The sequence below is a fragment of the Rhinichthys klamathensis genome, unplaced genomic scaffold, assembly GCF_029890125.1.
Source record: "Rhinichthys klamathensis goyatoka isolate OS25496 unplaced genomic scaffold, OSU_Roscu_1.1 h1tg000050l_1, whole genome shotgun sequence".
NCBI classification, from domain to species: Eukaryota; Metazoa; Chordata; class Actinopteri; order Cypriniformes; family Leuciscidae; genus Rhinichthys; species Rhinichthys klamathensis.
In genome coordinates this window covers 5,566,837-5,583,709 of record NW_026606596.1, presented here as the reverse complement: position 1 = coordinate 5,583,709, position 16,873 = coordinate 5,566,837, and the positions used below count along the sequence as shown (strand labels likewise).

At 41.8% G+C, this 16,873-nt stretch overlaps 1 protein-coding gene across 1 annotated transcript in view; it reads left to right on the top strand.

Moving 5' to 3' along the window:
* Window positions 1-16,176, top strand: part of letm2 (leucine zipper-EF-hand containing transmembrane protein 2) — a 149,429-nt gene extending 133,253 nt beyond the window's left edge. Inside the window, exon 12 of the mRNA XM_056247900.1 lies at window positions 16,167-16,176. The gene's annotated coding sequence lies outside the window, so the exon portion shown is untranslated. The remainder of the gene's footprint in view (window positions 1-16,166) is intronic.
* Window positions 16,177-16,873: the final 697 nt, after the last annotated feature.

The following is a 16,873-nucleotide window of genomic DNA, read 5'->3' as shown; positions in this document are numbered from 1 at the left end:
TGGTACAGGCCATGGGGCAGTGCTGGTCAGCTGCATCAGGGCAGGGAACCACGTCTGGTTTGTCCAGAGCGGAGCTACGAGCAGCACTGGGCATCCCTTCTCCCTGATTCGTTCCAACACCTGAGGCAGGAGCGAGACAGGAGGAAAAGCATATAGGGGGCAGCGGGGCCAAACATGAGCCAGCGCGTCCTTGCTTTTCGAGAAAAACTCCGGGCAATGAGCGTTTTCGTGGGACGCGAATAGGTCCACCTGTGCTCTGCCGAACGTTTTCCACAGCAGCTGGACCGTCTGCGGGTGCAGCGACAATTCCCCTGCTGGAACATTGTTCCTGGACAGTCTGTCTGGTCCCACATTCAGGTGACCAGGCACGTGCGCTGCTCTCAGCGAGAGCAGGTTGTGCTGAGCCCAGACCAGGAGGCGTTCCGTCAGCCTGTGAAGGTTTCGTGACCTGACGCCGCCCTGGCGATTTATGTATGCCACCACTGACATGTTGTCCGACCGGACCAAGACGTGGTGGCCTGTTACCTGGGGACAAAAACGCCGTAGCGCTTTGTCGACTGCTATCATCTCCAAGCAGTTTATGTGAACGAGCTTTTCCCATTCTGACCACAGGCCAGCTAGCGGTCTGCCCTCGAGCAGCGCTCCCCACCCCGAGGTGGAGGCGTCCGTAGACACCACCTTCACACTCGAAGCGGTCCCCAGACTCACACCTGACTGATACCAGTCGGTTATTTTCCAAGGTTCCAGAGCTGAAACACACTGAAGGTCGACCCTGAGGCGAAACAGACCCGCTGTCCATGCCCTGGGTGGAACCCGCGCTTTCAGCCACATCTGCAGTGGGCGCATGCGGAGCAAGCCCAACTGGAGTACAGAGGCTGCTGAGGCCATCAGCCCCAGCATTTTCTGAAACCTTTTGAGCGGAACTATCGCGCCGTGGCGGAAGGATTTCGCGCCGCGCTGAATATTTAGCCCGCGCTCTGGTGACAGGCGTGCTGTCATGGACAGCGAGTCCAACACGGTTCCCAGAAAGGAAATTTTCTGACTGGGAGACAGTGAGCTCTTCGCCCAATTGACTGTGAGGCCCAGCTCCTCGAGGTGCTCGAGTAATGCGGCCCTGTGTTCTATGAGCTCCGATCGTGATCGAGCTAGAATCAGCCAATCGTCCAAGTAGTTCAGGACTCGCATGCCCTGAAGTCTCAGAGGTGCGAGCGCCGCGTCCATGCACTTCGTAAATGTACGAGGTGCTAGGGACAGGCCGAACGGCAGGACTGTGTATTGATATGCCTGGCCCTCGAAGGCGAATCTCAAGAATCGCCTGTGATGGGACGCTATTTGTATTTGGAAATAGGCGTCTTTCAGATCTATCGACATAAACCAGTCCCCGTGGCGCACTTGCGCGAGGATTTTCCTGGTCGTAAGCATTCTGAACTGGCGTTTCACAAGCACTCTGTTCAGCTGTCATAGATCTAAAATGGGTCTGAGACCCCCATCCTTTTTCGGTACCAGAAAATATCTGCTGTATAGGCCCCCTTCGCTCTGAGCCTGAGATAAAGGTTCTATAACCCCTTTGCTCAGTAGTTTCGCTATCTCGGCACGAAGTAGATGAGACACTTCGTTTTTCACCGTAGTTTCGACGCGCGCCGCGGGCGTCGAGCGAATTGTAGCGAATAGCCTCTCTTTATAGTGTTCAGCACCCATTCTGATACCCCGGGAAGCTTTGACCACGCATCTGCGTGAATAGCTAGAGGTAGAATGAAATCCGGGCTCCGGCCGCGACAAAACGGCAGCTCGAGAGCCCGGGGATACTGGGAACACAACACGGTGTTTACAGCATTCGAGGCGGGGGGCGCGCTGATCACAGCGGGCGGCCTGGCCGCGCTCAGCTTTTTTATGGCAGATTGTGCAGAAAAAGCGAGCGGGGGAGATCCCGTAGGAATCGGCGTGTCTGTGAGAAAATGTGGGCGCGGGGCTGCGGGCACATTTATTACACTGAAAACATTGTCGGTCATGGCCGACTGAATGTGTGTTGGTTTCGTTTTTACAGAAACCAAGGGACACGCAGCATGTAGTGTGAGCGGGCATGGTGACATGGGCGCGTTTACTACATTGTTTGCACAATCGACCTGAGTCGATTTTATTTGTGCTAGCCCTGCACCGTGGCGGGCTGTGTCTGGGTGTGGGAATGGGCACTGGGTGGGCATTCTTACAACACTCATAACACCATCGGCCGCGGCCGGATTGTTTGTGCGAGCCCTGCATTTTTGCGGGCTGTGTTTGTGTGTAGAAATGAGCCCTGGGTTGTAGGCATTTTCAATACACTCATAACACCATCGGCTGTGGCCGGAATACCAGAAAATACACCATTTATGTGATTTATCTGGGTCGCCGTGGGAACAGCATTTGTGTGCAGGCAAGCGGGCATGGTACTGGCTTGCTTACTGCAAAATACACTGGAACAGTCACATTTTCTGGAACTGAACGAGCGAAAATTTCAGTGGAAGTCTGGCCACGGCGAGACTGAAACACCGTTGATTTCCTAGGAGGCTAGGAAGACTTGTGTTGGTTTCGTTTTACAGAAACCGTGGTAGTGTTTGTGGGCACTGGGTTGTGGGCACATTCACTACATTTAATGCACAATTGACATGCGTCGATTTCATTTGTGCGAGCCCTGTACCGTGGCGGGCTGTGTTTGTGTGTAGAAATGAACACTGGGCTGTGAGCATTTTATTACACTTATAACACCATCGGCTGTGGCCGGAAAACCAGAAATACAATGATTACATGATTTTTCTGGGTCGCCATGGAAACGGCCTTTATGTGCAGGCAAGCGGGCCGTGGTACCAGCTTGTTTACTGCAAAATACACTGGAACAGTCGCATTTTCTGGAACTGAACGAGCGAAAAGTTTCGGTGGAAGTCTGGCCGCGGCGAGACTAAATTTTTATCTGCTGCGAGAGCCGGGATCGAACACGGGTCTCTCGCGTGAAAGCTTCAGGTTCCGCCACTGGGCCACAGGGAGAACTACACTAGCGCAAGCAGATAAGAGAGTGTCATCACAGTTTTGTGTGTGTCGGCGTTTGTATGCAGGTGTGCGTGTTATACAACAGGCTCATTGCTGCAATAATGACATTTTCAGCCGCTCAAACTAGGAGCTGAGAAATGTTTGAGAAATGGAGATTAGTCCGGCCTCGGCGGGGACTGAAACACTCTTTTCTCATTTGCCGGTGACGCACGCCCATGGGGGGCGGGGTAGATTTCTTATAACGTAAAGAAAGCTAGCCGCGGTTTTTAGGGCTCGCGGTCTTGATGCTGGCCCGTTTCCTTGACGACTCGCGGACAGAAGGCGGAGGTCCACAGAGCTCGCCTGTTGCGCGGCGGTTGCGCGGGCGCCTCCCAATCGAGGCCGATGCTTCCCACGGCCTGAGAGAGCAGACGCATCAGCTCAGTCTCAATGCCGGTTCTCTTACCAGTGGTCTGGCGGGAAACGCTAGCGGAGGGGAGGTCCACGGAGCTCGCCCAATCCTCGCTATCGGATGCCAGAAGAGAACACGCCTCGGTGGGTTCGTCGAACTCGTGGACGGACGCGGCGGCAGGCGGCGGCCGTTGTCCGTCAGTGAGCGACTCGAGCGAAGCCGGCGAAGCTGGCGGGCGAACCGGCAAGCTTTGGCGGGTTGGAGAAAGCTCGGGAGCGCGCTGGGCGCGGCGCTTCTTGCGGCGCGGCACCACGGCGGGCTGTGGTGAAGGCTCGGAAAATGATGCCAGGCGAGTCCTCAGAGTCACCATAGGCAAAAGCTCGCAATGAGGGCATCCGCCGTCAGCGAGCGCGAGAGCCCCGTGATCCTCACCCAGGCAGGAAACACAGATGACGTGCCGGTCTCCATCACTGAGCGGGGCGCGGCACGAGCCACAGGAAGGCATCTTTAAAAAGACGCAGCTTTTTTGTAGTGATGTATGTCTCGAGACCGGTCTTGGCCACGTAAAAGTGGTCTCGGTCTTGTCACGGCCTTGACGGTCTTTGGTCTCGGTCTTGTCTTGGTCTCGGACCTCTCGGTCTTGTCTAGGTCTCGCTGTCTCAGACCGACATAGTGGTCAGGGGATTGAGCAATACAATACTACAATATCCACGACGATATCCGCAACGGATTGAAGCGCGCGTCCGAGTGAAGACAGTGCGGTGCGCGCGAGCCACGCGAGAAAACACTGTATCCGCGCCACTGATCGCAGCGGCAACGAGCACTTTGATCACTTGATTTAAAAAACACATATCATCAGGGTGCGATTTGTGAAAAAAACAGAGGGGGGTATGTTTTGAAAAAGTTTTATTCATAAAAATAAATCATGAGAACATGAACTTCATCACTGCATTTGCAGGAATTGTAAAATCTTTTTTCTTATTAACTCATGAAGTAGCCTAACGCAATATGTTTTACTCTAATAGCTTATCATGTACAGTTTTTGATATATTAATATTTAGTAAAACACATATCAGTGACATGATGGGTTTTACCTTCATTCAGGAGATTTTGGGTAACTGCACAACTGACAGATGACTTTGAGCGCACCGCCCACGGTGTGTGTGTGTGTGTGTGTGTGTAACCATAGCGACAAAAACGACCAACTTTCGGATCCTGCACCTAAGCCTATAATTTCGTTTTTAAAAATATAATTATGTATTTAAAAGTTGCAGAATGGATTCATTTGGAGACTTCGAAATCAGCAGAGATAGGCAGGCAAATGCAAAACAACATTTGACAAGTTATTGCTTAGCTTCAACACTAATGTTTTTTTTCCCCTCCGGTCTCGACTTGGTCTCGGTCTTAGTCTCGACTTGGTCTGTGTCTCGACTTGGTCGGTCTTGGTCTTGGTCTTGTCTTGGTCTCGATACCATCTGGTCTTGGTAGTGTCTTGGTCTCGGTTTAGGCGGTCTCGACTACAAGTCTACTCTTTTGTGAGAGAAGTGTGAGTCGCGTGAAGTAAGCGAGCAAACACTCTCAACAGAGTAAATACACAGAGTATAAAAGGATATAGAACGCCGGAAAGCGCAGCAGGTACGGCAGTTGAAGGCGGCGAGGCCAGCGACTCCAGAGCTCGTCCCGCTGAAAGGCTTGCTTCGACGGCGCGGCTTCTCACTCCGGATCCAGCGATGCGTGTGCGTCGCTGAAGAGATAAAAATCAGCTTGTACCAGCCTAACGAGCATATTTATAGGGTGAGACCACGCCCCTTCTGGCGGGACGTGACGATATGGGCGCGAATTGCCCCCATTGGTCATTACGTCACGCAGAGTCTCTCTCGATAGGCTGCTGCATTTGCTGCAGAGCAACCAATAGGCGCGCGAGCTGTTTCCCCTATGTCTGCTTGCTGCTGCAAAGCGTTTTACATTAATAAAAAAATTAAGGATAATTTTTGGCTTCAATATCTCGTGGAAAAGAGTTTTTTCCCCTAGCGTAAGCTATTACGCAGTACGAGAGATACTCTCGTAAGAGAACCCTTATTAGCGGCGACACCGGTGCCCGTTAAGTGAACTGCAGCCAGCAACTTACTGCTCGTGCTCGCACTCGTGGAGATCGTGACGTGCACACCGTAACGTGGAAGAGACTGAACGTGATTCAAGGCCCCGATCACTGCTGCTGACCCTTTTCGTTCTTTGCTTGGAAGAAGTAAAAATTAACGGACATCTCGACACCATCCTCTCAATTAGAACGTGGATGATAGGTGGGCCTTTAAAAGTGTATAAATTCACATCACCCCATGTTTTTCAGCTGGCTTAATTTGGAAGAAAAGAAAACCGCAGTTAAGAAAGCCTCTGATCATAGCGATGTGAATAGGTTTGCACCATCTCTACAATTCACAGGCATCATGTCAACAGATGAGGTAATTAAGGCTTTGTGAGACTATTGTTTAATTTTACGTGTTGAACGGAAGAGATCTGTCTGTCAGTAGCGCACGTAAGCGTCACATCCTTTTGATATCCCCGGCAAAAACGTCCCGAGTCATTCACTTACAAATCTACAGATTTTCATAGGAAGTCAGGGACAGGGAAGGATCTCGTTTTTAAGTTTCGTACACGCGATTCACACATTGGTTGGCTCGAGCCCCTAAGGGACGTTGTGGTGGAAAAAAAAATGATGGGATAATTTTTTTTTCCAAATCTTTTGCGTTCCCTCGCAAAGATATTTGTCCCACGCACAATTTTTGCGTTCCCACGCAACTTTTGCGTTCCCTCGCAAAGATATTTGCTTCCCACGCAAAACCTGTTGTGAGCTCGGACAGACACAGACTTCCTGTTTAATGTCCCGCTGACAGTGTTTCAGAGCTCCGTACGTTAATGGAGCGTTTCATAGTGTTTGAACTTGGACTCAAATATTGCAGTCAGTGCTTATCGAAGTTCCCGGATCAATATTGTTGAGCTAAACGTTGTTAAAAAACAAACGACACCTATTTACAATCACGGTAAGACAACGAGCTACGCAAAGTTTATTGGGGGAACGGAAACGTTTTGCAAGGGAACGCAAAAGATTAAAAAAATAAAATAAAATAAAAATCTCCCATCCTATTTTTTTCCGCCACCTTGGGACTCCATACATCGGCAAAAAAAAAAAAAATTTAGCCTAATAGCTACATGAAAATTCTTAGATATAACCCCTTTTACTGAGTGTATTTATTAAGTGCATATAGCCTACTACTTTTTTTTTTTTTTTTTAAGAATGCTTTTCATATTTCAATAATAAGCTGTACCACAGCCTACTAATTAACTAACTAGAGAACTGTGGGTAACACATAGGGAAGTGCTGTAACACAACAGGGGAGATTTTAACAGATTTGCTTATATTTAATTAGAACACAATGAACTCTTTTGAGACTTACAAACACTAAAGTACACAAATATGTGATCACATTTCCCGCAGACCGCAATCATCTATCACATGGGCTTCATTGAAAAAAGAACCTCAGTGTCTTCATTCAATTTTGTTTTAAACAGACATAAAATTTCGTTTCCCCTTCTGCTGTTTATTTTATTATTGCTAGTCAAGTAGCTTTGCCCAGTTTATTGAAAACCTTAATTACAAATTCAGTCAAAATAAAACACTTTCAGTGTTTTCAAAAGATTTTCAAACAGTCCTGTAAGCATTGGCATGCGTTTACCAGAATTTCTCTTTCAAATGAAGAATATATAAAAAAGACATTTATTAAGGGCTATAAAGCTTTGATTTTCAATTGAAGTGCTGAACATAGTCTAGTTAACGAGTGACACTCTTGTTTTATGTGTGCCTGTGTTCATTTTAGGGTGAAAATCAAATGGAAAGCCTTTGCCTCTGATATAATAGAGCACTGCATTTTCCAGAAGCTCTAATGATAAAGCCACTATACTAACCTTTCATTAAAATATCTTGAACTTAATTAATCCTTCCACGACAAAGGGTTCCCTGAAGACGTTTATAAATATCAAATTAATTCAATAAAAAATAATAAGGCCCCCCAAGTAAAATGTATATTATTAAATAATGTTCTTTTGAATAGTTCCAATTGTTTTTTATTTTATTTTACTAAATAATAATAATAGTAGTACTACTAATAACATTAATAATATATCATTACAAGTATATTCAAATAATATTTAACATTTAAATAATTCTTTAATATTTAGGCCTGGGAGAACAACAAATATCTATCTATCTATCTATCTATCTATCTATCTATCTATCTATCTATCTATCTATCTATCTATCTATCTATCTATCTATCTATCTATCTATCTATCTATCTATCTATCTATCTATCTATCTATCTATCTAGTCAAACAAATACTTAGCTAATAAAAAATAAAAAATGGTGTATTTTTACATACAGGAAAGAAATACATGTTTACACTTCAAATGATCTGTGCAGCAGTGCCCTCTGCTGGACTTGAGCAATACATAATAAAGGGTTAATAAATTCAATAGGATAAACTCAAAATATATGATTTTTTTAATAAATAATAAATAATTAATAGATGGATGAAACATCAACATTTGGGAATCAACATCTGACATATAGCATTAACTTTGCTGGCTTTAAAAGTAGCCTAATGTATTTCATTAAAATAAAATCAGCAGACACAAGTGAAAAAACGAACAACATTTGTATGAAACCTTTGATCAAGGACTATAATTTGTTGTAAAAACTCATTATAAAAGGTGAAGCGGAGGTAAAGAGATCTCACCCTGATATAATCAGCGAGGTTAACATTTAAATGTTGTGAGAATCACTTGCAAAATTGGTAAACAGTTGCTCATTAAGTTGTAATTAAGTCCGTTTCTATTTCAGGAGCTAAAGTGTTCATGAGTAACAGTAGCTTCAGAACATTAACATGATTCCCTTACATCATCTGGGCACCACTCCAAGATCTGATTGGCTAGTAGAACCTATATGATTTCGATGTGAAGACCATGCAGGCATGATGTACTGGTCCTCTGCCACAGTCTTGGCTTGAGGCTGGAAGCAAGCCCATTGACATTTGTGTCAGCCCTGAAGCTACTGGGTCAGAGAGAAGACGTCACACCCACAGGGTGACGATGAAACAAACGGCTGGAAATGTCAAATGGAGATGCACAGCACTGCTCAGTGTCGAGGCGACAGCCACGCTCATTGTGCTCATCTCTTATGAGTCCAGTCAGGGCCACTGACCCACTGTCAGTCACAAAACCACATCCCATAATGATTTAGCCCAGATGACATCAGACCAAACAATATAGCTCGACAGGTCTTTGATGAGACTCTGATAACGAGAGACAATTTACAATGCAAGCACTATTTCAGTAGGTATGTGTAAGTATATTTGACAGTTTTATACCTATATCTGTCTATCTAAGGACTGGAACTCTTTTGTTGTGACATTGTTTCGAAACTCCAGACAAAATACTATTGACTTGACTATAGGGAGCATGCATTTAGGAGCTAAAGGACTTTTTAGATGTTAAATTACAAAATCAATTGATAAAGATGGTGGTTCAAAAGCATTTCAGTTTATTGAGTGCAGCTTGTTTACATAACAACAGTAATTGCTGTGATGAAGGGACGTTGTGGTATATAGATTATGACAATTTATACAACAGGGCTGTTGAATGCTTGATTCTGACAGTTATTATTTAGTAAATCTACAGCTATGTAGTTCCATAGGTCCAGTAGGTCTGTCGACTGCATTACTATACAGTTCAATATCGCTTCACAGGTCCTTACAGCCTAAAACAGCAAATGAACAAACCCCATAAAGACACTGACCAAGCAAACAAATATGACTAACAATTGGATAAAAATGAGCGTTTACTCTGCTTCTCGCCATGGTCTCGTTATCACTTTAGGTGTGCATTATTTTTCAATAATTAAATTATTCCTAAAAATAGGGAATTTTTTAGTTATATTTATATTACTTCTAAGTCGATGCTGTCAATCTAGTCATCCTGATTGTATGTGTGTAGATTAAACTTACAATTGGACCTCATATTAAACAATAACCAATATTTTTTTTAAATATTTTTGATGTCTTTAGAATATTTTCAAGTCAAGCCAGCTTTATTTATATAGCGCTTTATACAATACATATAGTTTCAAAGGAGCTTTTCTGTGATGATAACCGGAAGAATGATGCATTTAGGCTGTTGTTCAGCTGAAGTCAGTTAGTTCAGTGTTGATTCGGTTCCGTTGTAAAGATCATCAATTATTAAATGAGTTAATTACATCTATAAAGCAGTTCTGCAAAAAATGATGTCATTGTCCAGCTCAGTTCAGTTCTCATACAGCAGCGTCAGTCCAGTCAAATAATCAATAATGCGGTTGAATATTAAGTGTCCCCAACTAAGCAACATGATTTGCTTTTAATATGCAAAACACTGTTTTAAATATTTTATTCATATTAACAACCAATTAGTAATTAGACTAGTGTAAGTCTCATGAAGCTGAAGTATATAGTATGTAGTACTGATCTCAAATCGGATACAACCAAAATCAGATTCACGGTTCAGTAAGTCACCATGAAATCAAAATTGACAATTAAATTGTATTTATTATAAATGATTTATTTATGCATATATATTTTTTTAAAGTCATGTGCTCTCATAATCTTTAAACAGTTGCAGTGCTGTGATGCAGTGACATCTCTTCTCTGCGGACGTGTTTACTGGCGTGAGGGCGGGGCAACCTGTCAATCACATGAGATCGACCAATAGCAGAAGCATTCAAGCAACAGGAGGTGACAGTAAGTAAGTGTTTTTGTATCTTTTTCTCATTTGATTTTAGCGCAGTTGTAGTTCCAGCCTTAAAGGGGTCATATAATGCCATTTTTGTACAAGCAAATATGATTCTTTAGGGTCTAAATTAAAAGTTTGTAATATACTTTAATTAAAAATTCTCATTAGTATTGTAAGAAAACAGTTATTTTACCTGGTCAAAAACAGCTCTGTTTTCCGCACGCCGTTTCAGTGCATATGACTTTAAATGATAATGAGCTTTGCTCACTCCGCCCCTCTGCTCTGTGCGTACACCGTTTGTAACTCAATAACCATAACGCGTTGTTCATTATAAACGTGGGATTATGAATTATATTGAGAACGTCTTACATAGAAAACATGCCGTAATGTACCCTGAGTGTAAACCTTAGACTCATTCATCGTGAAGCGTGCAAGCGATTTGCAAAGATATAAATATTAATATAAAGTTTAATAAAACGTTACACTCACTTCAGTTGTTCTAGAGGTTCAGCAGGAACACGAATAGCTGGTACCGATCCTTTATTCAGGAGCAGCTTCTTAGCAAAACCAGCTTTATACTGACCCTCGTTTATAAAGCAGTCTGCTGAGAAATGATTCGCGCAAACATGAAAGCATTGACGTTGCTTGTGGGGAATATTCCCTTCGAAAACAAACTCAGCCACTGCGTCTTCAGCGGTTCGGATTTAGGAACATTAAAATGACTGCTGTGTTCGTTATTACACCCAAGAACAGAACACCACAATCGCTTAGACGCCATTCTGCTCATAGACAGTGCTCCAGCATATCAACAATGACCGCGCCGGTCCGCGCAGACTATGATTGACAGCTCGCTCATGAGCTAGGGCGGGTCTGTGTTGAAACGCCACTGTCAATCAACAATTGCGGGAGGGGCGTCCGACCGTGTGACGTCAGAAAATCGAACGGCTCAATTTGAGGCAGGGGAAAACATATAAGGAGATTAAAACAAAAACACTGGATGGATTTTTATCATTATATGATGGTTGTGTACAGGCACTGCCAACACACATTTCAGTACAATCAACTTGAAAAAGTGCATGTACCATTATATGCCCCCCTTAAAACTTGTGTAGTTTTTTGTCAGTGTTTATTTAAAATCGTCCAATTATGCAGAATATACGATGCTAAATATTTAAAGGTGACCTATAATTCAAAATTGAATTTACCTTGGTATAGTCAAATAACAAGAGTTTAGTGCATGGACATGACATAGAGTGAATCTCAAACTGGACTGTTTTCGCGTTCTCATTTAATTCACGTTTATGAAAAACATCCCTGAAAAACGGTCGGTTCTCCACACAATACCGACTGTGACGCAATAGTCGGGATCATTAATATGTACGCCTCCAAATATTTGCATAATGCCAGCCCTCAATGCCAGGCGGAACTGCGCAGCGGAAGCATGGCAGTTGCTCAGTGTGGATGTACACATGAACACAAAAGTATTTTTTAGTTCCTTCATCTGAGCCTCTGAAGAAACAATGGGTTAATTTTATTTTCTCTGGAAATTTCCAAACATTTCACCGACTGTTTCCTCAACTTGGGCCAATACAGAGCTGGCCTCGGATCGAGCGACCAAGCAACACTTTCTGATGTGTAATTGTTCAAGTTCAGACAGGTAATCTTTCTCTCAAAATCGTTCAATACTGTTTATGCATCAGTAAGTCAAGCCAGTGACTAAAATATCAGCTTCACATCGTTTCTTTTAGTAGGATGAAAATAATCGTATTTAAATTGTGAACAAATTATATACAGAAAGCGATCAAAGAACAATCTTTCCACACAGCGCGAGTTTATCTGGACACTTGCCAAACTCGTTATGAAATCAATGACGCACGTTACTGCACAACGAAGCTCTTACTGTATTTACATCATCGTGTTTGCATTGGTGAAAGCAGAGAGAGTGCAGAAACTGCTTTGCAATGATAAGATCTTCATTCTCGCGATCAACACACTGTCATCTGCTCAATGCTCATCACGGCAACATTTTATGTGATGGGAATAGATCTAAATACTTTAAAAACATCTCACGATTCGTTAATCTCGATAGCTGTTATAGTAAAAACGTATAATAGCAGTAGTAAAAGTATTCGGGAGAGAGTTTCACATGTAATGCGTAGCTATTTCATATGCAAGCATGTCAGCCAATCACAGCAGTGGCCGGTTACACTGAATCCCACAGCAGACACGCCCCTTCAAACAGAGTGTTCAAATCAGAGGCTAAAAGCAGGCTAGGAAAAATGCCATTTATTTCTAAATTATGATTATTTTTTATCTAAAAAACATACTAACATTATAAGGGTAACCCAGGAAACATTATAAAATAATAAAAAAAAACATTCTAGGGCACCTTTAATTGATAAGTTGTCAATACAATATATAGGGTATGATTTTGCACCTAAATTCAGCATATTGACACAAAAATAACTGCAAATCCACCATTTTCCTGCCTGGAGTCCAGTTGTTTCTATGAATTGCAGTGATCCATTTGCTTCTCTTTTCTGTAGCTTTCGGCAGTCTGTAAAAATATACCTCAGATTTCTTGTCAAATTTAGTTGTACATATTTTCATGACACATTAAAAAGAACCAGCTCATATGAGTCATGCGCTACGGAGCCCTGCATTAAACACTTTTTGCATGCATAAAAATATATGAAAAATGATTTGCTTTGCTATTCAATTATATAGGATACGTCTCCACTGATGGAAAAACAACCGTCCTAACAAGTACACAATTTGTTGCATAGCTATTCAGTTATATAAAGAAAGTTTCCACAGATTAAACACAACTGCTCTAACAAGTACGCAATAGCCTTAAAATTGGGCTCTAGTTGTTAATCACTACAATAACTAGCACATTTTCTGGATAAACATCCCAGAGTTATTGGTTCATTAGTCATGTTGCGAATTAAGGAGAGCTGTGAAAATGAAGACTAATTCGCATTCCGATGAAGCTGAGGCACAGTAAATGCATGAATAAGAGAAAAGGTTCAAAGCAATATCGAAGTGCTTGAAAGTCCCAGTGTTTGTTGAATTAGCAGGAAGAGGGGACTTAGCAATTTTTGTACCCATTTGCAAATTACAAGCAGCAACTCAGCAAAGTTATTGAAGATATTAAGCTTGTTCTTCACATCACACCCAAGTGTAATGTAGACTGTTTATTAATTTACTAAACTTCTGCTTTCAAAGAACACTATGGCTACATGTGCAGATATAATTGGCCTGTAAAAAATAATGTTTGAAACATTGTGAGTGTGAGACTGTAGGCTATATTTAGTTATTAAAAATGAAAGTTCAGTAATGTTGTAAAGTTGCTAAGATACCTCTGAAGTTACTAAATGAAGTGTGGATGTGCCAATATATACTGTAGGGAAGCACTGCACTGAAAACTGTTGGCTTAAACAGCTTAAGCTGGGGAGGAAGGTCATCTTTGACACAAATCCCAAACACAAGGTGGAACGAACACCGAAGAACAAAAAGCTGAAAGTGCTACAAGACCCAATCAAAGCTCTGATCTCAACCCAATTGAGAATTCAAGGCAGTGTCTGACAAACCTGAACAACCTTGAGCAAATCTTAACAGAATATTGGGCACTTGACTGGGGTGTGAATTTGGTGATAACAGTGATAACAGTAACAGTGCTGCAAAACAGATTTTTACATTTTCTAAAAACAACGCAGAGGTGATTGCCTGTTTTAAAATTTGCAGCCACAATGCTAGTTTGTTGTACAGCAAATGGCTGCCAAGATGCAGCTTTGAGTTCTCTCTGTTGTTCTGGGTGGTTGCTTAGTAGTTGTAAGCAGGGCTTGACACAAACGTTTTTTGTCCACCAGCTACTGTGGCTAGTGGTTTTCCAAAGTTACTAGACACACTGCATTTTCACTGGCCACAATTTTGACATCGATGCCATGGGGAAAAACTGTCATTTAGATATGTTTTTAATTTTTTCTCTTAATTTGGCAGCGGGTAAATTAGGCTGCTGTCACTTTAAGACGTGACACTGGAATCCATTATACTGTTAGACATGTGTTTTCTTTCTCAACTGTTTACGTTCACCTAAAACATTACTGACTGTTTACGTGAATACTCCCCAAGACCGGCATTTTGACATTATTTTGTGTGTATTTGACTGTTTAAGCGCAATTCGCAACGAAAAAGAACTCAATTTTGTACTGAGAGGTGGCTTTATGTGCGCGCACTTTAGGCAATACGCAATACACGCAATCCCATGCATAAATTCAAGCCCTGTAACACCAACAAGTGAGTGAGGGGAAGCAGGTTTGTGTTAACTTGCAGTTGGAGAGATGAGAGAGTTTCTATTCTGATGAAAATGAGAATCGGAAGAGTTTCAGATATTTCAGTATCGATATGACGATATGGATTGAGAAATACATATTTTTGAAAACACTTTTGACAAAAATATATATATTTATTACATGGCTTGGCTGAATTCCAGTGTAGAATGCGGTGTGTTATTTCTTGATAACAGACCGCTGCGAAGTATAACAGACTGTTGCCATGAAAAACAGCGCATTGCTATGGACGTAGCAGGATTCTAACCAGAGACGGAACGGACTATTTTCTTTAGCGGAAACAATACAATCGTTTTTAAATCAATAAATTCCTTTTTAAATCAATATTTTGTGTCAAATTATTGATTTATTTGGTATGTAGCCATGTAATAAGCAGGAAAATGTATAGCTAGACTGTTGTTATAGTGAATACAACCCCTTCAGGCTGATTCAAGATCCCTCCGCTTCGCGTCGGGCTCCCGCATCAGCCTGTCGGGGTTGTATTCGCTATAACAACCGCCTCGCTATACATTATCCCTTACATATTAAGTGTCAATTTTGACCCACCAAGGTGGCTAGTAGGAGTGACCGCATCACAGATACATTTTAGATAAAAAGTTAAAAAATGTAAATAACATTTCCTTTGCAACTAACTGAAATAGGTTTAAGTTGAAGTACTGAAATTATTCAATAAAAAGAGCAACAAAAAAACTAATGCAAATAACAAAATTACTAAAACTCTAATTAAAATAAAGGCTAAAAATATAAAAACACACGCTAATTCAAAATGTTAATAAATAGCTACTATAATATAACATCACAAAGAGAATAAAATTCCCAAATTATTTTCTGGAATTTTATTCTCATTTTATAAACATCTAATACAACGGTTGAGGGAGTGACGACAAATTTGACATTCTCTCGTCTGACTGCTGCAATCTATCTCTCTATATTTTTCCCTCTCTTGGAAAATCGTTGCTATTGGAGAAAATGGGAATATAAAATGTATATTTGTTAATTGTCGTATCCCGATCACCACTTTAGAAGTTTACCCAACTATGACGACTTCTGAACGCCGATACCATGTTGCCGACTTGGTATGTTTATAAAAGGAGATTAAAATTCCAGAAAATAATTTGGGAATTTTATTCACACTATCGGCTTTCGCTCTAAATACTTTCACAAGGCACGGTATATCAAACACAACCGTTTTCTTCCAATTAGCGATCACCACAAAATGATCTTGTGACCATCTTGAGATAATTTTGATAATCAGAACATGGCAGAACTTAAGCCTCATTAGGCCCTTCAGCACAGCCAGTCTGCCGTCTGCATTTGCTCATCTCCAAATATCATATGCCAGCTGCAGACTACAGTAGCTGACCTTTCCCCCTTTCTCTAATACCCCAGAGCATCACCATTCTGACATTTCCAGTGTTCAAGAGGATGGAGGCGTGCATGCTGTCTTATTCCAATAGAGGCCTTTGTGATATTTAGACAGAGAATGAGAAAGCCTTGATCTTTGACAGATGAATATGAGGACAGGGACCATTAAAGGTTTTAATACACTGGCATGACCTCCCTAATTAAATCCATGTCTGTCATAAAGCCATGCTCCGTCTGACTCTGCATGTTCAGGGCTGAGACTTAGACTTTGAAGAATAGTTAACTCAGCTACTTAAAAAGCATTTTTAAGCAAAAAATAAAAATAAAAATCTTTTTGACTATTTTGTAGACTATTTTGAGATTTATAAGATGCAATAAACACGATTCAAAATGTTAAATGGCATTTTACATAAACTGCCCCTTCATAAGCATGCCTGCAGTTCCATTGCTCAACACTTGATGGCAGTAAAAGCAGGGCTTGACTGTGATGGCAGAAGTTCTGTTGCATTTCCATTTGCATTGGGCATTTTGACTGCATCAGGTGCACCTGTCACCTTAAAGATTTACACGGCCATCAGCATTAGATAAATTACTATAGGTCACCGACTTCAGACATCTGCAGTCTATTACGTTGCTTATACTTGTAGCCTAGTGCTTCGTGGGAAAAAAAAATTAATAAAACCACTGGATCTCATTCACTAAGCATGCGTAGCCTATGTACAAATTTGTGTGTGAAATCTGCATATTTACATGAACATAATGATTCACCAAAAACATTTGTTCTAAAATGTATTCCACATTTACGGAGCAACTGACTCATACACCAAGAGCATTTTCTCTGTGCTGCTCTCATAATCACATTAAGGAGTATATATATTAAATCTCACCTTAACATGATTATATTATATTATAAAACTAATAAATAATACA